Source organism: Cherax quadricarinatus, chromosome 10 (genome assembly GCF_038502225.1).
Source record: "Cherax quadricarinatus isolate ZL_2023a chromosome 10, ASM3850222v1, whole genome shotgun sequence".
Lineage (NCBI taxonomy): Eukaryota > Metazoa > Arthropoda > Malacostraca > Decapoda > Parastacidae > Cherax > Cherax quadricarinatus.
In genome coordinates, this window is record NC_091301.1 from 15457997 (window position 1) to 15485516 (window position 27520).

The following is a 27520-nucleotide window of genomic DNA, read 5'->3' on the forward strand; positions in this document are numbered from 1 at the left end:
TTGGTCAGGGCTTTGGAATGAACAAAGGTAGGATGACCATCCTCAGCGTGTAAATGAGCTGAGGTAGGATAACATCCCTTAGCGTATAAATTCAGCTGTATAAAAAAACGACAATATATGCTGACGGAGGGGATGAGGGTGATTTGCAGGTAGTTCATGGTGGGTGTTGTATAGAAGCTGGCCTGGCGCTGTGGCCATCAAGTTTGTAATGTAGGTCCCAACTTCTGCCCTGGGTACCAAGATGGCGTGGGCACGAGGGCAAGTTAAAGGTATTAATTGGCTAATACAAAAGGAGAGCTGAGCAAGACTTTATTAAGACAGTGTTTCGCTCAAGGAGAGTATTCCTAGAGCAAGATGTCTGAATAAAAGTTTGCTCTTCTATGCATTACGTTCCATCCACAGGCATTTCTGTTGCTGTCTTCATATTTACGTTCCTAGCCCATTATGTCTTCATACCTATGCATCCTTCGGGTTATTTAGTTTATCGTTAAAAGACAAACGAGTATGCAAGAAATGACAAGACACGAGGACAACGATCATTTAGTGAGAGTTACATTACCCTCCCAGATGGTCAGGGATGATGCTAGTCTGTGATATTAATGGCCCGTCTGGTGGCTACAAGAACAACTAGGAACCTGCTCTATTTGCAAAAACACGGCCGACGGTTTGGCCAAATTAATCTTCCATGAAACCTCGGCAACTGGGGCCTTGGGAGTACAAGAATTAGCGTAAGTTGCTACTGTGAACGCGATGTGCACATGTTGGCTTGGAGCATGTAGTCAGTGTTGCCTGACTTAGAACTGCTGGCTGCGAGCTGTAGGGGAATGTTGATCATTTATTTTTATCAGGTGAGAGCAACAAGACCTTGGTATGTCCTTGAGAGGAGCCTCCAGGAGCCAGCCGGGGCACACTTCCGAGTGTCTGGTGACAGGTGCTAAGTATCACCTTCCTGCCTCCTTACTAGATATCTAGTCCTTCCTTTGTTAATAATAATATACTTTTGGGGGGAAGATGTCCTTCCTCCACCAAGAGCTCAAAATCAGGCACTTGATTTTTCAAAAAAAATTCAACATTTCTTCGGATGACTCGGAGAGGAAAAAAACTAGTTTTCTTTGTCTCAGGCGCACTTCTAGTGATGAGAAGGAAATATTGCCGGAAGCGCTACGTAACAAAGCAGGGTGAGCGACCTTCAGTAGCACAAGTCAGTAGGAGACTCCAGCAGCTGGAGTATTTTACTTCAGTCTTTCCTCTTATCTGTAAACCTAAATTAAGAAAGTCGATTGTGGGTTAAGATTTGGGACAGTCAGTCTCAGTGTACCAGGCGATAAATGGAACCAACGGCACACTCGTTCACTCACTCGAGAAACAGACAAGACCTCGACTGTTCCACAAGGTGACCGGTAAGTTAGTGGTAGTCAACTTCGGTTTGCATGCCATGGACCCGGGTTCAGTACAGCTGTGTTGAAGATGTATACGTAACTCTCCTTACATCTGCTCCTGTTCCCTAGAAGTGAATAGGTAAATGAGTGTTAACCAACTTTTGTGGGTGGTATCCTAGTCACCATAATAACCTTTGAAAGGTTATTGACAAATGAACAAGAATCCTCAACCTTTTACATATTTACTCAGGCTCAGGCAAAGAGCACTTTTTGCAAAGCCAAACATGAATCTTGACGTACTTCTTAAAGTAGCTCCTAAAGTAGTTCTTGATGTAGCTCCTGACGTAGGCCTTTACATAGCTTCTGTCGTAGTTCTTGGCTTAGCTCCTGACGATGTTCTTGACATAACTCTTGACATAGCTGCCTTAGTCAACACTAATACTGTTGTACCACTGCGGCAGACATATTTACTGATGATTCTCCAGTGGCCACAGCTTCCTTGCACCATGTCTGAGGTGTCTTGTGCACCAGCTGCCACCAGCACAAGGGAACTAAACACCAGGTGACGCTTCCTTGAATTCATCAGCCAGTTCAGCACTCCATTCATGATTAAGGAACGTATCCTCTTGACCTAAAATTTTGGACATTAAATATCTTTAATCACTCGAATCTAATTAAGCTACCAGCATTGTGCCATGAAATTTTGAAGTTAGTTTGTCGTACAATGCAGCCAATGTTTCACACATGGCGGGGACAGGAGCTGAGTCTCGACCCCTGCAACCACAATTAGGTGAGTACATCATTCCAGTACTCGAAAGGTCCACTAGAATTGTTGATCCGAAACACTTCCGACCTATTGCCTTGTCTGATTGTTCCTGCAAAGTCACTGAACGAGTGATTTAATATTTATTTATACCGCAAATAAACTTGTTAAATGACCTTTAGTACACATTCTGCAAACACAGAAACACTCTAGATCAATTAATTTCAAAGACGATAACTTCAGACATCGAGCTATGAATCACTTCACTGCTAGACAGTTACCATGGTTTTGGTTTAAGGAAACGTCTCAACATAATCTTCGCTGATTAACTTAGACATAAAGGAAAGACAAAGTCACAGCGTCGCTAAAGGAGGAATTTTCTGTTGGGTGAGTTTTATATGCGCTCGAGATTTTGACCGCAGGGCTCCGCAGTAAGATTTTGACCGCAGGGCTCCGCAGTAAGATTTTGACCGCAGGGCTCCGCAGTAAGATTTTGACCGCAGGGCTCCGCAGTAAGATTTTGACCGCAAGGCTCCGCATTGAAATTGAAATTTTCAGTAAAAGAAATCTAGATAAGACTATGATTTACGATATATTTCTAACAGGAAAAATATTTTGAGTCTGACTGTAAGGCAGGATGAGTGTGAGAAAGCCAATGGACCATTAGATTACCGGGAATACTGAGAACGCCTTACTGCTAGCAGACCAGACAAACCTGGCCCAGGGCCGAGCCTCGAGAGTAGAAAAACTCTCGAAACTCATCAAAGGTATGGTGTGAGTGTGTGTGTGTGTGTGTGTGTGTGTGTGTGTGTGTGTGTGTGTGTGTGTGTGTGTGTGTGTGTGTGTGTGTGTACTCACCTAATTGTGGTTGCAGGGGTCGAGACTCAGCTCCTGGCCCCGCCTCTTCACTGATCGCTACTAGGTCCTCTCTCTCTCTGCTTCCTGAGCTGTGTCATACCTCTTCTTAAAACTATGTATGGTACCTGCCTCCACTACTTCACTTGCTAGGCTATTCCACTTCCTGACAACTCTATGACTGAAGAAATACTTCCTAACGTCCCTGTGACTCGTCTGAGTCTTCAGCTTCCAGTTGTGACCCCTTGTCCCTGTGTCCCCTCTCTGGAACATCCTATCTCTGTCCACCTTGTCTATTCCCCGCAGTATCTTGTATGTCGTTATCATGTCTCCCCTGACCCTTCTGTCCTCCAGTGTCGTCAGTCCGATTTCCCTTAACCTTTCCTCGTACGACATTCCCCTGAGCTCTGGGACTTGCCTTGTTGCAAACCTTTGTACTTTCTCTAACTTCTTGACGTGCTTGACCAGGTGTGGGTTCCAGACTGGTGCTGCATACTCCAGTATGGGCCTAACATACACAGTGTACAGTGTCTTGAACGATTCCTTATTAAGGTATCAGAACGCTATTCTCAGGTTTGCCAGGCGCCCGTATGCTGCAGCAGTTATTTGGTTGATGTGTGCCTCCGGTGATGTGCTCGGTGTTATGGTCACCCCAAGGTCTTTCTCCCTGAGTGAGGTCTGTAGTCTTTGTCCACCTAGCCTATACTCTGTCTGCGGTCTTCTTTGCCCCTCCCCAATCTTCATGACTTTGCATTTGGCTGGATTTAATTCGAGAAGCCAGTTACTGGACCACATGTCCAGCCTGTCCAGGTCTCTTTGCAGTCCTGCCTCATCCTCATCCGATTTAATTCTTCTCATCAACTTCACATCATCTGCGAACAGGGACACTTCAGAGTCTATTCCTTCCATCATGTCGTTCACATATATCAAAAATAGCACTGGTCCTAGAACTGACCCCTGTGGGAACCCGCTCGTCACAGGCGCCCACTGTGATACCTCTTCACGTACCATGAATCGTTGCTGCCTCCCTGTCAGGTATTCCCTGATCCATTGCAGTGCCCTCCCTGTTACATGCGCCTGATCCTCTAGTTTCTGCACTAATCTCTTGTGGGAAACTGTGTTAAAGGCCTTCCTGCAGTCTAGGAAAACGCAATCTACCCACCCCTCTCTCTCGTGTCTTCTGTTGCCTTGTCATAAAACTCCAGGAGGTTTGTGATACAAGATTTGCCTTCCATGAACCCATGCTGGTTTTCATTTATAATCTTGTTCCTTTCCAGGTGTTCGACCACTCTCCTCCTGATAATCTTCTCCATGACTTTGCACACAATACATGTCAGAGACACAGGTCTGTAGTTTAGCGCCTCGTTTCTGTTTCCTTTCTTAAATATGGGGACTACATTAGCTGTCTTCCATTTCTCAGGTAGTTGCCCAGTTTCAAGGGATGTGTTGAAGATTGTGGTTAGAGGCACGCACAGCATCTCTGCTCCTTCTCTAAGGACCCATGGGGAGATGTTGTCCGGTCCCATCGCCTTTGAGGTGTCAAGGTGTGTGTGTGTGTGTGTGTGTGTGTGTGTGTGTGTGTGTGTGTGTGTGTGTGTGTGTGTGTGTGTGTGTGGTGTGTTGCCTCCTGGTGTACCAGAGATCAGCTGTGGCAGCGAGAATGTCTTCCCTATATGATCTCTTTCCCCATGATCCCATACATGATCTTTCTCTCCATGATCTCCCCTACATGGTCTTTTTCTCCATGATCTCCCCTACATGGTCTTTGCCTTTACTGGACGACAAAGACAAAGACCACGTAAAGGTGTGTGCAAGTCCCCGACTGTACCCACCTAGGTTGGTAGTTCAGTAATGGAGTTGGATGCAGGGCCAGAGGGTCGATCTCGGTACACCATGAACAATTCGTTTCTATCACGATGTTTTGAAACTCCCATCTCATGTTATGCAATTTTGGCACTAGACAAGTTCCAGAAGAGCCAACATCTACCCATGGCCATCAGCATAGTAAAAAAAAAAATAACGAACAGGCATAGTCCCAGTTAGTGCAAGTTTAAATGCAAGTAGTTATGAGGAATTGTAACCACCAGTTTTAAGAAATAGTACATAGCATTTTCGAGACTTAGTAGTCTGGTAGATTTAGTGATCCTGAACACTTCCGACTTATTGCTTTGACCGATCTCTTCTGCAAAACTATGCGACGAGTGTTTAAAAAAAATATTGTAACGTCTAAGAACTTGTTAAATGACAGTAACGATGGGTGCAAACACAGGGTCACACTTAAACGCCTAATCCAGGACATGTCAACTTCAAGCCTTCAACTATACGCACAACTTTGTTGCTGTGTTTCAAGGATATCAAGCAGGAAACAGCCCTGGCTGGAGGTAGAGAACCATCACACCTCCAAAGAAGTCCTCGTCCGCTTCCTCAGTTGCCATCACCTCAACGCTGAGTCTCCAGGACGCGTGAAGGTTTAGTTGTCACCACCACTGATCCTTTGTCCTCAGGCTTCATTTACTGAAACAGTGATCTTCGCTGCCAAACTTTTTACTGTAGATCGACTCATGAAGAGTAAAGGTACTTTAACTCAGAGCTTTATCTCTTTGGTCTGTGTCTTCCATGTTAAGAATGCAGTCTGGGGTGTCCTACACTAAAAAATAATCAATCAAACGTTAATAATTAACTAAATTCATGTGTAAAATCCCTAACGTTAATCTGAGTTCGCGGTAATTTTAAGATATACCGTAAATTATCAAACAGACAGATCGGTTGTGAAGCTCAAAGTCTGTTAGATTCTTCAAGAGCTGTGACCACAGCTTTCTTCAGGAAGAAACTCATAACGTCTTCTGTAGCAAAGTCAGTTGACAGACACAGCAATGTCAAGACAACAACCATCACAGGCTGATCAACTTCTTTCCATGACAAAATATCACAAGAAATACGACTAACCCGCACTAACTAAACACTACACACCCACCACAAACCTTACATTCCATAATAATTACCGCAAGTGACCACTACCTCGGCCCTCTCATCATACTCAGCTTACTAAAATCCGAGGAATAAAAGTCACAATACTGTGGGCAGAAAAAATAACTACTGGCTTCCAAAGTTAGAATAAAAGTTGGACAGTGTTTCGGATGGTCCCGGACCATTATGAAATCTCCAGTTGAGTATTAGAACAAAATTGAGAGCGAATCTTTATTTTTAGACCACCTATCACAGAAAAGCGAGTTGAATGATAGCTCTAGGCCTTTCGTGTTGCAATCAATACATCATCAGGAACGCCTTTGCTCCAGCAAAGGCGTTCCCTGTGATCGTATTTGCTTGGACCTCGTCTTTTCTGCAACATTGCAAGCTCCTGATATGTTGATTGCAATACGAAAGGTCCAGAGCTATCATTCAACTCTCCCTCTGGCTGCTTTGCATCTTGCATCGCGATATTTACATAGTACATACTTTTGAAGCGTAGAGGGAAGTAGAGGTGTGTACACCAGCTTTATTGTTATTACTACACCTGAACTCTGGTTAATGTTATCTTAAGTCACCTTAACATTCTAGTAGTTCATCTCTCACCCATGGTCGCTTACTCACAACTATGAGGAAGTCTCTTAACATCTGCCGTCGCACTAGCAATAACAACAGTGGTGTGAGTAGCATTCTGGGATGATATTACCATGCAAATAAAAAAAGATAGTCAAGATCTGCTGGAAGTCATACCCCAGGAGGAACTGCAAGTATGTAAGAAGACTCAGTAATGTTGGAAGCATTCTATGGACTCGCTGTGTATTGAGCAGCGAGTCCAGTGACTAAATCATCAAAATTCCTTCGCACCTTCCACCGTCTTGGATTTACTTCTCTGTCTGTCCATTAAATTATATAAGGCCACCCTGACAGCAGTGGTCAGTCGTGCTGCGTACAAGCCATTAACTCAACAAACACGACTTTGTGGTAGATGTTGTGTAGCATTGTAGTGTCCCTAGCTTAAAGTTCAAGGGAATAACTCTAAAACCTAACTTCACCCCCCTCCTCCTCTCTTCTCTCTCTTCCCCTCCTACTCGTCACTTAAGTGTCTCACGTCATCACCAGCTGTTCTTGAGACCATGTAGAGGAATGTTTGATGCAGGTGATACAAGTGTCTCACTAGTAGTGAGGCAAGTGAGATAAGTGTCTCACTAGTAGTGAGGCAAGTGAGATAAGTGTCTCACTAGTAGTGAGGCAAGTGAGATAAGTGTCTCACTAGTAGTGATGCAGGTGATACAAGTGTCTCACTAGTAGTGAGGCAAGTGAGATAAGTGTCTCACTAGTAGTGATGCAGGTGATACAAGTGTCTCACTAGTAGTGAGGCAAGTGAGATAAGTGTCTCACTAGTAGTGATGCAAGTGAGACAAGCATCTCACTAGTAGTGATACAGGTGAGACAAGTGTCTCACTTGTAGTAATGCAAGTGAGACAATTATCTCACTAGTAGTCATGCAGGTGATACAAGTGTCTCACTAGTAGTGAGGCAAGTGAGATAAGTGTCTCACTAGTAGTGATGCAAGTGAGACAAGTGTCTCACTAGTAGTGAGGCAAGTGAGATAAGTGTCTCACTAGTAGTGATGCAGGTGATACAAGTGTCTCACTAGTAGTGATGCAAGTGAGACAAGTATCTCACTAGTAGTGATACAGGTGAGACAAGTGTCTCACTTGTAGTAATGCAAGTGAGACAATTATCTCACTAGTAGTCATGCAGGTGATACAAGTGTCTCACTAGTAGTGAGGCAAGTGAGATAAGTGTCTCACTAGTAGTGAGGCAAGTGAGACAAGTGTCTCACTAGTAGTGATGCAAGTGAGACAAGTGTCTCACTAGTAGTGATGCAGGTGATACAAATATCTGACACCCTGGTGAGAGACACGCCTGGTTCACCTTACACAAGCCACCTCTGAGGTACTATGTGAGACACGCCTGGTTCACCTTACACAAGCCACCTCTGAGGTACTATGTGAGACACGCCTGGTTCGCCTTACACAAGCCACCTCTGAGGTACTATGTGAGACACGCCTGGTTCGCCTTACACAAGCCACCTCTGAGGTACTATGTGAGACACGCCTGGTTCGCCTTACACAAGCCACCTCTGAGGTACTATGTGAGACACGCCTGGTTCGCCTTACACAAGCCACCTCTGAGGTACTATGTGAGACACGCCTGGTTCGCCTTACACAAGCCACCTCTGAGGTACTATGTGAGACACGCCTGGTTCGCCTTACACAAGCCACCTCTGAGGTACTATGTGAGACACGCCTGGTTCGCCTTACACAAGCCACCTCTGAGGTACTATGTGAGACACGCCTGGTTCGCCTTACACAAGCCACCTCTGAGGTACTATGTGAGACACGCCTGGTTCGCCTTACACAAGCCACCTCTGAGGTACTATGTGAGACACGCCTGGTTCGCCTTACACAAGCCACCTCTGAGGTACTATGTGAGACACGCCTGGTTCGCCTTACACAAGCCACCTCTGAGGTACTATGTGAGACACGCCTGGTTCGCCTTACACAAGCCACCTCTGAGGTACTATGTGAGACACGCCTGGTTCGCCTTACACAAGCCACCTCTGAGGTACTATGTGAGACACGCCTGGTTCGCCTTACACAAGCCACCTCTGAGGTACTATGTGAGACACGCCTGGTTCGCCTTACACAAGCCACCTCTGAGGTACTATGTGAGACACGCCTGGTTCGCCTTACACAAGCCACCTCTGAGGTACTATGTGAGACACGCCTGGTTCGCCTTACACAAGCCACCTCTGAGGTACTATGTGAGACACGCCTGGTTCGCCTTACACAAGCCACCTCTGAGGTACTATGTGAGACACGCCTGGTTCGCCTTACACAAGCCACCTCTGAGGTACTATGTGAGACACGCCTGGTTCGCCTTACACAAGCCACCTCTGAGGTACTATGTGAGACACGCCTGGTTCGCCTTACACAAGCCACCTCTGAGGTACTATGTGAGACACGCCTGGTTCGCCTTACACAAGCCACCTCTGAGGTACTATGTGAGACACGCCTGGTTCGCCTTACACAAGCCACCTCTGAGGTACTATGTGAGACACGCCTGGTTCACCTTACACAAGCCACCTCTGAGGTACTATGTGAGACACGCCTGGTTCACCTTACACAAGCCACCTCTGAGGTACTATGTGAGACACGCCTGGTTCACCTTACACAAGCCACCTCTGAGGTACTATGTGAGACACGCCTGGTTCACCTTACACAAGCCACCTCTGAGGTACTATGTGAGACACGCCTGGTTCACCTTACACAAGCCACCTCTGAGGTACTATGTGAGACACGCCTGGTTCACCTTACACAAGCCACCTCTGAGGTACTATGTGAGACACGCCTGGTTCACCTTACACAAGCCCACCTCTGAGGTACTATGACCCTGATATTCTCACACACAAAGTTCAAAGTAAAAATCTATTCTATAAACAAAAAAAAATGAAATACCTCACATACATGACTTGTAATTACCGTTGTTGTACGCTTGTGGATGGCGAACTCTAGCTCCCGGTCCTGCCCATAAGCATTCAATCAACACAATACAGCTTTCTCTTCAACCCACCATCCCCTGTTTTGATCCAAGAAATTGGAGCTACCCTTCTCTGTATTCATACCCGACTACCTCTTTCACAAGACAGACGGAGGTTCGAACCTGAAGCAAACCAGTGCGTTAACCACTGTACCTTGCTGGCTGCCAGTTTCAGCACTGACTCGCCAGGGGATTCGAATCCCGTCCTGAGAGTTGTTGACGATCGTCTCCCCGTTTCCCTTAGGGTTTACCGATTTCCTATATTGTAATACAGTAAAATTCATTATTGAGTAGGGGAGCGCTAAACCCTTAGGTAACAGCGTTATTACAGAAATTCACAGCATTAAACACACTCACTACTACTGTTACGTATTTCCAGTTACAGCCATAACAATTGCAACCAACATTATAAACGTTCACGACAACAACAATCACCACCACTCTTACTTATTCCCAATTACAGCTTTAACAACACTTACAACCAATACAAACATTCACAACCACAACTATCAGAGATTACGTCACTTGAGCGTGACCAGGATCTCTGGTGACATCAGGTGACCTCTGAGAGCGAAGACAAGGTCATCTCCCTCCAGAGGTCGTCTCCTGACCCGGAAGGATAAGTAGCAACCATGACCTTTAATAAGAACATAAGAATATAAAAAAGAAGGAACACTGCAGCAGGCCTACTGGCCCATACGAGGCAGGTCCAAGTCTCCTAACGTCTTAAGCCAGTGATCCAACCTAGTCAGGTCAGGTTACATTCACTTAAGGAAGGAGCTGGTCAGGTCCAACTCATACCCACCCACACCCACTCATGTATTTATCTAACCTATTTTTAAACGCACACAACGTTTGGGAGTGCCCATAACCCTAGTACTTATAAGTTAAATGATGTCGAACTTAGCCATACAGATTGCGAAAAGGACTTGGAGGTTATGGTGAGCAGCAACCTTAAACCAAGACAGCAATGCCTAAGCGTACGTAATAAGGCAAATAGATTACTGGGATTTATATCAAGAAGTGTAAGCAACAGAAGTCCAGAGGTTATACTGCAGCTTTATACATCATTAGTCAGGCCTCACCTAGATTATGCAGCTCAGTTCTGGTCTCCATTTTACAGAATGGACATAATTCGTTAGAAAACATTCAGCGTAGGATGACTAAATTAATACATAGCATTAGAAATCTTGTAGATGAATGGTTCAGAGAACCGACATGTTGATAAATTAGACACATGTGCAACTCTTGGGTATCTTTATTGAGGAAACGTTTCGCCACACAGTGGCTTCATCAGTCCATACAAAGGAGAATCTTGAAGAACAGGAGGAGAATGAGGTAATCAGTCCCTCAACCTTGAGTCGATGTGGTCAGTCCATCAATCTTGAATAGAATACGGCATACGTCTCTGAATTTCATAAGATGATTGGTGGAAACCAATCATCTTATGAAATTCAGAGACGCCCAATTAGTGATAAAAGAAACTAATTTCCGCACACGCAAGTGCCTTGAATCAGCACTGATCGCTGTTTCGAATACAATTAAACAAAACAACGGCAGCTTCACCATCTCCGAAGTCTTAGCAAGAATCCTCCTGAAAACAGTAAACCCTGCCATCACATAGTCTCTCCTGTTATACTACACAAAGCACAGAGAGTGAACACTGAAACAAGCTGCCTCATTCCAGTTTATATTTGTCCAACCTATTTTTATGTTACCCAAGTAATAGCTTTTATATCCTTTTACTCATGTACGAATTAATTGCTCTACCATATTGTATTACTTTTGTCACTACCACTACTACTACTACTACTACTACTACCACTAGTGAACATCGAAATGGTACCTCACTAGTATTCACCTCACTCTGAGCCTTTATATACCCTCTGTGTCCATGTATTGTTTGTAATGGCTTGATAAAGCTCCTGGAGAGCGAAACGTTGCCACAATAAATGTCACATTAGTTGCACTTGTGTCCTTTTACTTTACAGACAGTACTGGTGATGGTGATCAATGACAGTACTGGTGATGGTGATCAATGGCAGTACTTTTGATGGTGATCAATGACAGTACTGGTGATGGTGATCAATGACAGTACTGGTGATGGTGATCAATGACAGTACTGGTGATGATGATCAATGACGGTACTGGTGATGGTGATCAACGACAGTACTGGTGATGGTGATCAATGACAGTACTGGTGATGGTGATCAATGACAGTACTGGTGATGATGATCAATGACAGTACTGGTGATGGTGATCAATGACAGTACTGGTGATGGTGATCAATGACAGTACTGGTGATGGTGATCAATGACAGTACTGGTGATGGTGATCAATGACAGTACTGGTGATGGTGATCAATGACAGTACTGGTGATGGTGATCAATGACAGTACTGGTGATGGTGATCAATGGCAGTACTGGTGATGGTGATCAATGACAGTACTGGTGATGGTGATCAATGACAGTACTGGTGATGGTGATCAATGACAGTACTGGTGATGATGATCAATGACGGTACTGGTGATGGTGATCAACGACAGTACTGGTGATGGTGATCAATGACAGTACTGGTGATGGTGATCAATGACAGTACTGGTGATGATGATCAATGACAGTACTGGTGATGGTGATCAATGGCAGTACTGGTGATGGTGATCAATGACAGTACTGGTGATGGTGATCAATGACAGTACTGGTGATGGTGATCAATGACAGTACTGGTGATGGTGATCAATGACAGTACTGGTGATGATGATCAATGACAGTACTGGTGATGGTGATCAATGGCAGTACTGGTGATGGTGATCAATGACAGTACTGACGATGGTGATCAATGACAGTACTGGTGATGGTGATCAATGACAGTACTGGTGATGGTGATCAATGACAGTACTGGTGATGGTGATCAATGACAGTACTGGTGATGGTGATCAATGACAGTACTGGTGATGGTGATCAATGACAGTACTGGTGATGGTGATCAATGACAGTACTGGTGATGATGATCAATGACAGTACTGGTGATGGTGATCAATGACAGTACTGGTGATGGTGATCAATGACAGTACTGGTGATGGTGATCAATGACAGTACTGGTGATGATGATCAATGACAGTACTGGTGATGGTGATCAATGACAGTGCTGGTGATGGTGATCAATGACAGTACTGGTGATGGTGATCAATGGCAGTACTGGTGATGGTGATCAATGACAGTACTGGTGATGGTGATCAATGACAGTACTGGTGATGGTGATCTGGTGATGATGATCAATGACAGTACTGGTGATGGTGATCAATGACAGTACTGGTGATGATCAATGATCAATGATCAATGACAGTACAGTACTGGTGATGGTGATCAATGACAGTACTGGTGATGGTGATCAATGACAGTACTGGTGATGGTGATCAATGACAGTACTGGTGATGATCAATGATCAATGACAGTACTGGTGATGGTGATCAATGACAGTACTGGTGATGGTGATCAATGACAGTACTGGTGATGGTGATCAATGACAGTACTGGTGATGGTGATCAATGACAGTACTGGTGATGGTGATCAATGACAGTACTGGTGATGGTGATCAATGACAGTACTGGTGATGGTGATCAATGACAGTACTGGTGATGATGATCAATACTGGTGATGGTGATCTGGTGAATGACAGTACTGGTGATGGTGATCAATGACAGTACTGGTGATGGTGATCAATGACAGTACTGGTGATGGTGATCAATGACAGTACTGGTGATGATGATCAATGACAGTACTGGTGATGGTGATCAATGACAGTACTGGTGATGGTGATCAATGACAGTACTGGTGATGGTGATCAATGACAGTACTGGTGATGATGATCAATGACAGTACTGGTGATGGTGATCAATGACAGTACTGGTGATGGTGATCAATGACAGTACTGGTGATGGTGATCAATGACAGTACTGGTGATGGTGATCAATGACAGTACTGGTGATGGTGATCAATGACAGTACTGGTGATGGTGATCAATGACAGTACTGGTGATGGTGATCAATGACAGTACTGGTGATGGTGATCAATGACAGTACTGGTGATGGTGATCAATGACAGTACTGGTGATGGTGATCAATGACAGTACTGGTGATGGTGATCAATGACAGTACTGGTGATGGTGATCAATGACAGTACTGGTGATGGTGATCAATGACAGTACTGGTGATGGTGATCAATGACAGTACTGGTGATGGTGATCAATGACAGTACTGGTGATGATGATCAATGACAGTACTGGTGATGGTGATCAATGACAGTACTGGTGATGGTGATCAATGACAGTACTGGTGATGGTGATCAATGACAGTACTGGTGATGATGATCAATGACAGTACTGGTGATGGTGATCAATGACAGTACTGGTGATGGTGATCAATGACAGTACTGGTGATGGTGATCAATGACAGTACTGGTGATGGTGATCAATGACAGTACTGGTGATGGTGATCAATGACAGTACTGGTGATGGTGATCAATGACAGTACTGGTGATGGTGATCAATGACAGTACTGGTGATGATGATCAATGACAGTACTGGTGATGGTGATCAATGACAGTACTGGTGATGGTGATCAATGGCAGTACTGGTGATGGTGATCAATGACAGTACTGGTGATGATGATCAATGTCAGTACTGGTGATGGTGATCAATGACAGTACTGGTGATGATGATCAATGACAGTACTGGTGATGGTGATCAATGACAGTACTGGTGATGATGATCAATGACAGTACTGGTGATGGTGATCAATGACAGTACTGGTGATGGTGATCAATGACAGTACTGGTGATGGTGATCAATGACAGTACTGGTGATGATGATCAATGACAGTACTGGTGATGGTGATCAATGACAGTACTGGTGATGGTGATCAGTGACAGTACTGGTGATGGTGATCAATGACAGTACTGGTGATGATGATCAATGACAGTACTGGTGATGGTGATCAATGACAGTACTGGTGATGGTGATCAATGACAGTACTGGTGATGGTGATCAATGACAGTACTGGTGATGATGATCAATGACAGTACTGGTGATGGTGATCAATGACAGTACTGGTGATGGTGATCAATGACAGTACTGGTGATGGTGATCAATGACAGTACTGGTGATGATGATCAATGACAGTACTGGTGATGGTGATCAATGACAGTACTGGTGATGGTGATCAATGACAGTACTGGTGATGGTGATCAATGACAGTACTGGTGATGATGATCAATGACAGTACTGGATCAATGACAGATGGTGATCAATGACAGTACTGGTGATGGTGATCAATGACAGTACTGGTGATGGTGATCAATGACAGTACTGGTGATGGTGATCAATGACAGTACTGGTGATGGTGATCAATGACAGTACTGGTGATGGTGATCAATGACAGTACTGGTGATGGTGATCAATGACAGTACTGGTGATGGTGATCAATGACAGTACTGGTGATGGTGATCAATGACAGTACTGGTGATGGTGATCAATGACAGTACTGGTGATGGTGATCAATGACAGTACTGGTGATGGTGATCAATGACAGTACTGGTGATGGTGATCAATGACAGTACTGGTGATGGTGATCAATGACAGTACTGGTGATGGTGATCAATGACAGTACTGGTGATGGTGATCAATGACAGTACTGGTGATGGTGATCAATGACAGTACTGGTGATGGTGATCAATGACAGTACTGGTGATGGTGATCAATGACAGTACTGGTGATGGTGATCAATGACAGTACTGGTGATGGTGATCAATGACAGTACTGGTGATGGTGATCAATGACAGTACTGGTGATGGTGATCAATGACAGTACTGGTGATGGTGATCAATGACAGTACTGGTGATGGTGATCAATGACAGTACTGGTGATGGTGATCAATGACAGTACTGGTGATGGTGATCAATGACAGTACTGGTGATGGTGATCAATGACAGTACTGGTGATGGTGATCAATGACAGTACTGGTGATGGTGATCAATGACAGTACTGGTGATGGTGATCAATGACAGTACTGGTGATGGTGATCAATGACAGTACTGGTGATGGTGATCAATGACAGTACTGGTGATGGTGATCAATGACAGTACTGGTGATGGTGATCAATGACAGTACTGGTGATGGTGATCAATGACAGTACTGGTGATGGTGATCAATGACAGTACTGGTGATGGTGATCAATGACAGTACTGGTGATGGTGATCAATGACAGTACTGGTGATGATCAATGACAGTACTGACGATGGTGATCAATGACAGTACTGGTGATGGTGATCAATGACAGTACTGACGATGGTGATCAATGACAGTACTGGTGATGGTGATCAATGACAGTACTGGTGATGGTGATCAATGACAGTACTGGTGATGGTGATCAATGACAGTACTGGTGATGGTGATCAATGACAGTACTGGTGATGGTGATCAATGACAGTACTGGTGATGGTGATCAATGACAGTACTGGTGATGGTGATCAATGACAGTACTGGTGATGGTGATCAATGACAGTACTGGTGATGGTGATCAATGACAGTACTGGTGATGGTGATCAATGACAGTACTGGTGATGGTGATCAATGACAGTACTGGTGATGGTGATCAATGACAGTACTGGTGATGGTGATCAATGACAGTACTGGTGATGGTGATCAATGACAGTACTGGTGATGATGATCAATGACAGTACTGGTGATGGTGATCAATGACAGTACTGGTGATGGTGATCAATGACAGTACTGGTGATGATGATCAATGACAGTACTGGTGATGGTGATCAATGACAGTACTGGTGATGGTGATCAATGACAGTACTGGTGATGATGATCAATGACTATACTGACGATGGTGATCAAACACTAGTTTTCACCCGAATTATTTTCTGCTCCTTTTCCTCCAACTTCTTTTTTTTAAACATTTCGCTCATAACACGAGAACGCCTCATCTGATCGGCATAAAATTTACAACGCTGGGCAAGATTCTTGTTGGACTCGTTGCCAGCATCCTGGAATGGCTCTTATTTTCCCCTCGGTGCCACAGCCTCAAACATTTCAACACAACGAAGTGTAACTTAAGTATATTGGAACACATCTCTTGGCTCTATGTGTACAGTAAGTGCTTATTTTTTATTCCAGTTTAACCACGTTAAATGTATTGGAATTTACCTCTTAAGAATGGCTTCAGTATTTAATGGGTGATTCGTCTTCTGGCCAGGACAGTAACCATAAAATTTGTGTGTAGGATAATTTGTCAACGTAATCAATTAGTTTATATAACTTGGAAGTTGAATCCGTGCTATGAAGAATGCCTTTTCTGATCAGATTTAGACTTGCAGCCGTAGTGTGTTTACCCAGAAAGCAACGTTCACAGTGCTACTGGGATCCATGAATCCCAATCTGTCAGTTTTATTTAATAGTGATACCTCCTCTTATAGACCTTAGAACAGTCAGGCTATTGCAATACTGTCGCAAACAGGCGATCATAATACTGCAGAACAAGCCACATAGGGATGGAAGTCTTTACCGCTAGATCTTTCACAGTCTCGCGCGTCGTCAGGAGCTATGCAATGTTGCAAGAACAACAGCAGATAGGTGAGGAAATCATTACTGTGGCAAGACAGAAGAATATCAACTGTGGCTCAGGCACAGAGTACCTGGTCTGCAGTTGATACGTTTCTATTTTGCATCAGAAAAGATTTCCTCACCTATCTGTTGCTGGTCTTGCAGAATTGCATAGCTCCTGACGACGCGCGAGACTGTGAAAGATCTAGAAGTAAAGATTTCTATTCCTATGTGGCTTGTTGTGTATTCAGGCTGATATATGTCATCAGGAGGTTGACTCGGTAAGTTTACACGATGTTGGTGAAAAGTCGAAATTTCAGTTAAATTGGGTGGAGAACCTTTTTTCTGCCCAGGGCCATTTACATATTTATAACACCATTCGCGGGCTATGCAAAATTATCAACTTGTATATTTGGTCAAACATTTAATTAACTCACGCTTAATATGATGGCTGGAGCTGCTTCTCTTTGGTGAGGCGTTGTGATGTTAGCTGGTATTGATGATGTTGCTACTCGCAACTGCTCTTCCAGGTTTGCGTCAGTCAGTCTGGAGTGCAGTCGACTCTGCGATGGTAAGCTAAAAGGTATCTTCATAATTCTGTATACTTATTTGGAAGGGTTAATATAAATTTATATTGCTATGAATTTCGAGTCCCGCCTACAGTTGCCTTGGCAGGGCCTGACCAAAGGATTTCGCCGGTTTTGTACGGCCCGCGGGCCGGACGATCGCCCACCCTTGGTTTAGAGCAATTGCTGGAAAATGACATTTCAGATGGACTTCAAACCTGCAGTGGCAGACAGGTACACTGACTCCCCCCACCCAACGCTCACGTCACCCCTCCTTCCTCTACCACCTACTCTCCCTCCCTCCCTCACTCCTTCCCGTCTGTCCTTCGTTCCCTCCCACCCCTTCATCTCGCACTGCTTCCCACCCTTCCCTCCATTCATCCCTCCCTCCCTTCCTCCCTCAGGCCCCGGCCCGGGGTCCCTCCCCTGGGTCGTCAACACTTTCCCTTTCTTACATCTTAACCTTCTGAGCGAGGTGTTCCATAATGTATCGTACCTTTTCCTTTCATCTCGACTTCTCAGTGAGTTTTGTTCATGCAACAGACCCCGGGGTCACGTGCTTTGTTTGTTTGTTTGTGTGTGTGTGTGTGTGTGTGTGTGTGTGTGTGTGTGTGTGTGTGTGTGTGTGTGTGTGTGTGTGTGTGTGTGTGTGTGTGTGTGGGTGTGTGTGTGTGTGTGTACTCACCGAATCGTGGTTGCGGGGATCGAGAGTCAGCTCCTGTCCCCGCCTCTTCACTGATCGCTACTAGGTCCTCTTTTTCTCTCTGTTCCCTGAGCTTTGTTATACCTCGTCTTAAAGCTATGTATGGTTCCTGCCTCCATTACCTCACTTGCTAGACTATTCCACTTCCTGACAACTCTATGACTGAAGAAATACTTACTAACATCCCCGTGACTCGTCTGAGTCTTTAACTTCAATTGTGACCCCTTGTTTATGTGTACCCTTCCTTGAACATCCTGTCTCTGTCCACCTTATCTATTCCACGCAGTATTTTGTATGTCGTTATCATGTATCCCCTATCTCTCCTGTCCTCTAGTGTCGTCAGGCCGATTTCCCTTAACCTTTCTTCGTAGGATATTCCCCTTAGCTCCGGAACTAACCTTGTCGCAAACCTTTGCACTTTCTCTAATTTCTTGACGTGCTTGATCAGGTGTGGGTTCCAAACTGGTGCTGCATACTCCAGTATAGGCCTGCCGTACACAGTGTACAGTGTCTTGAACGATTCCTTACTAAGGTATCGGAACGCTATTCTCAGGTTTGCCAGGCGCCCATATGATGCAGCAGTTATCTGGTTATTGTGTGCTTCCGGGGACGTGCTCGGTGTTATGCTCACCCCAAGATCTTTCTCCTTGAGTGAGATTTGCAGTCTTTGTCCATCTAGCCTATGCTCTGTCTGTGATCTTCTATGCCCTTCCCCAATCTTCATGACTTTGCATTTGGCGGGGTTGAATTCGAGAAGCCAATTGCTGGACTAGGTGTCCAGCCTGTCCAGGTCTCTTTGTAGTCCTGCCTGATCCTCATCTGATTTAATTTTCCTCATTAATTTCACATCATCTGCAAACAGGGACACTTCTGAGTCTATCCCTTCCATCATGTCATTCACATATATCAAAAATAGCACTGGTCCTAGGACTGACCCCTGTGGGACCCCGCTCGTCACAGGCGCCCACTGTGATACCTCATCACGTACCACGACTCGTTGTTGCCTCGTTGTCAGGTATTCTTTGATCCATTGCAGTGCCCTTTCTGTTATACACGTCTGCTCCTCCAGCTTTTGCACTAATTTCTTATGAGGAACTGTGCCGAAGGCCTTCCTGCAGTCCAGGAAAATGCAATCAACCCACCCCTCTCTCTCGTGTCTTACTTCTGTTACCTTGTCATAAAACTCCAGAAGGTTTGTGACACAGGATTTGCCTTCCATGAATCCGTGCTTGTTGTCGTTTATAATCTTGTCCTGTTCCAGGTGCTCCACCACTCTTCTGATAATCTTCTCCATGACTTTGCATACTATACACGTCAGTGACACTGGTCTATAATTTAGTGCCTCGTTTTTATCTCCTTTCTTAAAAAGTGTGTGTGTGTGTGTGTGTATGTGTGTGTGTGTGTGTGTATGTGTGTGTTTGTGTGTACTCACCTATTTATGGTTGCAGGGGTCCAGACATAGCTCCTGGACCCATCTCTTCCCTGATTACTACTAGGTTCTCTCTCGCCCTGCTCCATGAGCCTTATCATACCTCGTCTTAAAACTATGTATGGTTCCTGCCTCCACTACATCGCTGGCCAGACTTTTCCACTTCCTGACAACTCTATGACTAAAGAAATACTGTGGAACCTCTGGTCATGAATGCTTCTGAACACAAACAGATCAGTTCACGACCAAAAAATTCGACAATTTTTTGCATCTGGTCACGAACACATAATCGGGTGCCGAACAAACACAGGCGCGCCAGTTTTCAAATTCCACGCCATTTTTTTTCGTACGCGCCAAGTTTCCCCACTTCTTGTTGCTTGTTTACACCTAACAAAGACCCCTCGCCTTGTAGTCGCTCTCGGTCAGATGTGCGTTCATTCGCTGTGAACTCCTTGTGTTGTATTTCGTGTGTTTTTAAATTCAGTTCCAGTACCCGGCCAGGGCTTGCCATATATGATTTTTAGTAAATATATGTTTTTTCAGTTGTTTGTTGAGCAATCTTATTGAAACTTGGGCAATGTATGATGGAAAAATGCTTCTTAACGTACACCAAAATTGAAAGAAATCGGGTGATAAACAACAAAGTTAACTTTTCAACTATTACACGTCCCTTAAAACTGTGAGTGTGTTATTAAGACTGTGAGTGTGTTATTAAGACTGTGTGGGTTATTAAGACTGTGTGGGTTATTAAGACTGTGAGTGTGTTATTAAGACTGTGTGGGTTATTAAGACTGTGTGGGTTATTAAGACTGTGAGTGTGTTATTAAGACTGTGAGTGGGTTATTAAGACTGTGTGGGTTATTAAGACTGTGTGGGTTATTAAGACTGTGAGTGTGTTATTAAGACTGTGAGTGGGTTATTAAGACTGTGTGGGTTATTAAGACTGTGTGGGTTATTAAGACTGTGTGGGTTATTAAGACTGTGAGTGGGTTATTAAGACTGTGTGGGTTATTAAGACTGTGTGGGTTATTAAGACTGTGTGGGTTATTAAGAATGTGAGTGGGTTATTAAGACTGTGAGTGGGTTATTAAGACTGTGTGGGTTATTAAGACTGTGTGGGTTATTAAGACTGTGTGGGTTATTAAGACTGTGAGTGGGTTATTAAGACTGTGTGGGTTATTAAGACTGTGTGGGTTATTAAGACTGTGTGGGTTATTAAGACTGTGTGGGTTATTAAGACTGTGTGGGTTATTAAGACTGTGTGGGTTATTAAGACTGTGAGTGTGTTATTAAGACTGTGAGTGGGTTATTAAGACTGTGTGGGTTATTAAGACTGTGTGGGTTATTAAGACTGTGTGGGTTATTAAGACTGTGAGTGGGTTATTAAGACTGTGTGGGTTATTAAGACTGTGTGGGTTATTAAGACTGTGTGGGTTATTAAGAATGTGAGTGGGTTATTAAGACTGTGAGTGGGTTATTAAGACTGTGTGGGTTATTAAGACTGTGGGTTATTAAGACTGTGAGTGGGTTATTAAGACTGTGGGTTATTAAGACTGTGAGTGGGTTATTAAGACTGTGTGGGTTATTAAGACTGTGTGGGTTATTAAGACTGTGAGTGTGTTATTAAGACTGTGAGTGGGTTATTAAGACTGTGTGGGTTATTAAGACTGTGTGGGTTATTAAGACTGTGAGTGGGTTATTAAGACTGTGGGTTATTAAGACTGTGGGTTATTAAGACTGTGTGGGTTATTAAGACTGTGTGGGTTATTAAGACTGTGTGGGTTATTAAGACTGTGAGTGGGTTATTAAGACTGTGGGTTATTAAGACTGTGGGTTATTAAGACTGTGTGGGTTATTAAGACTGTGTGGGCTATTAAGACTGTGAGTGGGTTATTAAGACTGTGGGTTATTAAGACTTGTGGGTTATTAAGACTGTGTGGGTTATTAAGACTGTGTGGGTTATTAAGTCTGTGAGTGGGTTATTAAGACTGTGTCGGTTATTAAGACTGTGTGTGGGTTATTAAGACTGTGAGTGGGTTATTAAGACTGTAAGTGTTATTAAGACTCTGAGTGGGTTATTAAGACTGTGAGTGGGTTATTAAGACTGTGAGTGGGTTATTAAGACTGTTTGGGTTATTAAGACTGTGTCGGTTATTAAGACTGTGTGTGGGTTATTAAGACTGTGAGTGGATTATTAAGACTGTGAGTGTTATTAAGACTGTGAGTGGGTTATTAAGACTGTGAGTGGGTTATTAAGACTGTTTGTGGGTTATTAAGACTGTGAGTGGATTATTAAGACTGTGAGTGTTATTAAGACTGTGAGTGGGTTATTAAGACTGTGTGTGGGTTATTAAGACTGTGAGTTGGTTATTAAGACTGTGTGGGTTATTAAGACTGTGAGTGTGTTATTAAGACTGTGAGTGGGTTATTAAGACTGTGGGTTATTAAGACTGTGTGGGTTATTAAGACTGTGAGTGGGTTATTAAGACTGTGGGTTATTAAGACTGTGGGTTATTAAGACTGTGTGGGTTATTAAGACTGTGTGGGTTATTAAGACTGTGAGTGGGTTATTAAGACTGGGTTATTAAGACTGTGGGTTATTAAGACTGTGTGGGTTATTAAGACTGTGTGGGTTATTAAGACTGTGAGTGGGTTATTAAGACTGTGGGTTATTAAGACTGTGTGGGTTATTAAGACTGTATGGGTTATTAAGACTGTGTGGGTTATTAAGACTGTGTGGGTTATTAAGACTGTGTGGGTTATTAAGACTGTGAGTGGGTTATTAAGACTGTGAGTTATTAAGACTGTGGGTTATTAAGACTGTGTGGGTTATTAAGACTGTGTGGGTTATTAAGACTGTGAGTGGGTTATTAAGACTGTGGGTTATTAAGACTGTGTGGGTTATTAAGACTGTGTGGGTTATTAAGACTGTGTGGGTTATTAAGACTGTGAGTGGGTTATTAAGACTGTGTCGGTTATTAAGACTGTGTGTGGGTTATTAAGACTGTGAGTGGGTTATTAAGACTGTGAGTGTTATTAAGACTGTGAGTGGGTTATTAAGACTGTGAGTGGGTTATTAAGACTGTGAGTGGGTTATTAAGACTGTGTGGGTTATTAAGACTGTGTCAGTTATTAAGACTGTGTGTGGGTTATTAAGACTGTGAGTGGATTATTAAGACTGTGAGTGTTATTAAGACTGTGAGTGGGTTATTAAGACTGTGAGTGGGTTATTAAGACTGTGTGGGTTATTAAGACTGTGAGTGTGTTATTAAGACTGTGTGTGGGTTATTAAGACTGTGAGTGGGTTATTAAGACTGTGTGGGTTATTAAGACTGTGTGGGTTATTAAGACTGTGAGTGTGTTATTAAGACTGTGAGTGGGTTATTAAGACTGTGTGTGGGTTATTAAGACTGTGTGTGGGTTATTAAGACTGTGTGTGGGTTATTAAGACTGTGTGTAGAGTATTAAGACTGGGTCTGGGTTATTAAGACTGTGTGTGGGTTATTAAGACTGTTTGTGGGTTATTAAGACTGTGTGTGGGTTATTAAGACTGTGTGTGGGTTATTAAGACTGTGTGGGTTATTAAGACTGTTTGTGGGTTATTAAGACTGTGTTTGGGTTATTAAGACTGGGTGTGGGTTATTAAGACTGTGTGTGGGTTATTAAGACTGTGTGTGGGTTATTAAGACTGTTTGTGGGTTATTAAGACTGTGTGTGGGTTATTAAGACTGTGTGTGGGTTATTAAGACTGTGTGGGTTATTAAGACTGTTTGTGGGTTATTAAGACTGTGTGTGGGTTATTAAGACTGTGAGTTGGTTATTAAGACTGTGTGTGGGTTATTAAGACTGTGTGTGGGTTATTAAGACTGTGTGTGGGTTATTAAGACTGTGTGTGGGTTATTAAGACTGTGAGTTGGTTATTAAGACTGTGTGTGGGTTATTAAGACTGTGTGTGGGTTATTAAGACTGTGTGTGGGTTATTAAGACTGTTTGTGGGTTATTAAGACTGTGTTTGGGTTATTAAGACTGGGTGTGGGTTATTAAGACTGTGTGTGGGTTATTAAGACTGTTTGTGGGTTATTAAGACTGTGTGTGGGTTATTAAGACTGTGTGTGGGTTATTAAGACTGTGTGGGTTATTAAGACTGTTTGTGGGTTATTAAGACTGTGTGTGGGTTATTAAGACTGTGAGTTGGTTATTAAGACTGTGTGTGGGTTATTAAGACTGTGTGTGGGTTATTAAGACTGTGTGTGGGTTATTAAGACTTTGTGGGTTATTAAGACTGTGTGTGGGTTATTAAGACTGTGTGTGGGTTATTAAGGCTGTGTGTGGGTTATTAAGACTGTGTGTGGGTTATTAAGACTGTGAGTTGGTTATTAAGACTGTGAGTGTGTTATTAAGACTGTGAGTTGGTTATTAAGACTGTGTGTGGGTTATTATGACTGATTGTGGGTTATTAAGACTGTTTGTGGGTTATTAAGACTGTGTGTGGGTTATTAAGACTGTTTGTGGGTTATTGAGACTGTGAGTTGGTTATTAAGTCTGTGTGTGGGTTATTAAGACTGTGAGTTGGTTATTAAGACTGTGAGTTGGTTATTATACCCCAACAATACCTAACTGGAACGCTAGGAAGCTGGTGAGTATTAAAGAGTTCATTACTGCTTCAACAGGAGGATATCCCCGGCTAACCTGTGTACTTATAGTGAAGTTCATTATATCTACATGTATAAATAAGATTTGACTGATGTACGAATAGTTAAAAGTATAAGAGAACAGCGTGTGTGTGTGTTCTCTCTAGTGTTCTCATGACGAAAACTGTCCTTGTTTTGTGTTCTCACCACAGTGCCTGCGCACTTGGAGAGGTACGAGTGGGGTAATTAGGTTTAATCCGAGGAAGAAGGGTAGGTATAATTCCTTTGATCAAGGGTCCTTCACCTATGTCCTGAAAGGGTCTTAAGAAGTATTGTATCGCAGCAGTTTGATCAGCCCAGGTCAGCATGGGTTCAGAACACCTCGCTCCTCTACTAGACCATTATCACATCATGATCTTGTATACACTGGAAGAAAAGCAAAATGCAGGTGTGCTGCACACCGACTATGTAACAGCCTCTGACCATGGGGTAATTGTGCACCAAATGCTCTCAAAAGGAATAACTGGAAAAGTAGGCAGATGGATATTTACTGTAAGTAGAGCCTAAAAAAAAGTAATGTTAAACTGAGTGAAATCAGAGGTGGCTACAGTGAAGAGCTCTTGTCTAAGGCACAGTATTCACTCCACTTCTCCTTATTGTACATCATACCTTGCAGATAATACTAGAATCTGTAAAAGAGTGGCACCCATAGAAGAGACAGTGAGTCTCCAAGCTTATATAAACAGTCTTCCAGTGGACTACTGACATCAGTATAATGTTTATTGGGGAATTTTTTCAATTATTACGTTACGGAAATATTGAGAAAATAAAAATAGAATCGGAGTACAAGACGAACTCAAACTAATCAATAGAGCGTAAGATCTGGGAGTGATAATGTCAGAAGACCACACGTTCAATGAATACAACAATGTTGCTATCGCAGCTTCAAAATAAGACCTGCCAAGCCGATGATGACTCGCTTCAGGTCACTCGTTCTCTCAAACCAAGAGAAATTGCAGAACTGGAAAATGCACAAAGAATCTCATAGCTCTTATAAACATAGTTAAGCACCTAAATTACTGGGAACACTTGAAATTCCTAGAACGTAGACGAGAAAAATACATCATAATCAACACCTGGAAGATTCTGGAGGAATTGGTCTCCAACCTGACACAGAAATCGCTACTTACGAACACAAGAACCTTTGCAGACGGTGCAGGATACCTCCAGTGAAAAGCAGAGAAGCGATGAGACCATAAAAGAGAATTCAGTAAGTGTACAGGGACCACGAACCTTCAGCACTCTCTCTTCATGCATAAGGACTGTTACGAACAAACCCCTGGCTGTTTTAAGAGAGATTTCGACAAATTCCTCAAACCAGTTTTCGATCAGCCAGGTTATAGTGCATAAATTGAGCTGTGGGCGGCGGGCGCTAACAACTTTGATGAGGCTGGCAACCAGGAGGCCTTGTCTGTGACCGGGCCGCGGGGGCCCTGGCCTCCGAAAACAACTCCAGTAACCTACGGGTAACCACAGGTAACCTTTCTACTTCATCTGTACTATCATGAGAAAGAGACAAAAGGCAGTTTGTGGAGGAACAAAGCAAGAGACAAAAGGCAATTTGAGTGTGAAAACGTCAGTAGGGTGGTGTCCGCACACCTCGGGAGTCACTTGGTAACCTTGTACGACCAACACTACTACCCTACACCACCAACACTACTACCCTACACCACCAACACTACTACCCTACACCACCAACACTACTACCCTACACCACCAACACTACTACCCTACACCACCAACACTACTACCCTACACCACCAACACTACTACCCTACACCACCACTACTACCCTACACCACCAACACTGATGAACATCAAAATGGTATACAATACCGACAGGTTGTTAGGTAAGACACATATGCAACAGTTAGGCAACTTTATTCCGAAACGTTTCGCCTACACAGTAGGCTTCTTCAGTCGAATACAGAAAGTAGGCAGGAACAGTAGAGATGTGAAGACGATGTAATCAGTCCATCACCCTTGAAGTCGAAGAATTTGAGGTTGTCAGTCCCTCAGCCTGGAGAAGTTCAGTTCCATAGTCAGGAACTATGGAACTGAACTATGGAAATTCTTCGACTTCAAGGGTGATGGACTGATTACATCGTCTTCACATCTCTACTGTTCCTGCCTACTTTCTGTATTCGACTGAAGAAGCCTACTGTGTAGGCGAAACGTTTCGGAATAAAGTTGCCTAACTGTTGCATATGTGTCTTACCTAACCACCACCAACACTACTACCCTACACCACCACTACTACCCTACACCACCAACACTACTACCCTACACCACCAATGTTATTGCTGTTCTTGCTGCTGAACAGCGGTTAGTGCCGATGAAGGTAGCGTAGGTAGCAATGATACGGCCATGGACTAGTTTGGCTTTAATTGGATAGGAGTGAGTACACAACGGGCAGTGTGAGGGAGTGACCGCAAGCCAGTCCGTGGAGGGGGAGCACTTGTGTCTATCAAGTGGGTCGGCCTAGGAGTGAGAGCGAATGGGCTCAGCCTCCCACTGACCTGGGTGAGCCTACAGAGGGCAGCACCTAAATGCCGCGAAATATGAACTAGTCAGAGCAGACGGCTAGGCTGTGTGTTCTGACAGTACATACGGCTGTCTACATTTGCTTGGCCACGCACTTCGCGTCGTCCCGACGCGATAATACTGGTGGGCCCGTAGGTATAAAGGAATTACTTACACTAGCTAACCCAGAGAGGGACTGGCTTTCGCTCACTAGTAAATCAAAAATGGACATAAAAATGCAACAGGCAAAAAAAAAAAAACTCTCCCATCCAGGGGAAGAGAAAACTGGTTTGCCCGCGCTGTTTCATCGAGGAGAGAGTCTGAAGACATCAGCACTGGAACTAAAATCTTCTATATACAGGTTGTCCGCAGGGCTGAACATCAGTTGACCACTCGTCTACGAACGTTGTTGCACCCTCACATCTGCAAA

At 43.8% G+C, this 27520-nt stretch overlaps 1 protein-coding gene across 1 annotated transcript in view; it reads right to left on the reverse strand.

Annotated features, from left to right (window-relative positions):
• Positions 1-9614, reverse strand: part of LOC128705234 (uncharacterized) — a 61731-nt gene extending 52117 nt beyond the window's left edge. The window contains exon 1 of the mRNA XM_070083843.1: positions 9498-9614. The gene's annotated coding sequence lies outside the window, so the exon portion shown is untranslated. The remainder of the gene's footprint in view (positions 1-9497) is intronic.
• Between the last annotated feature and the right edge of the window lie 17906 nt (positions 9615-27520).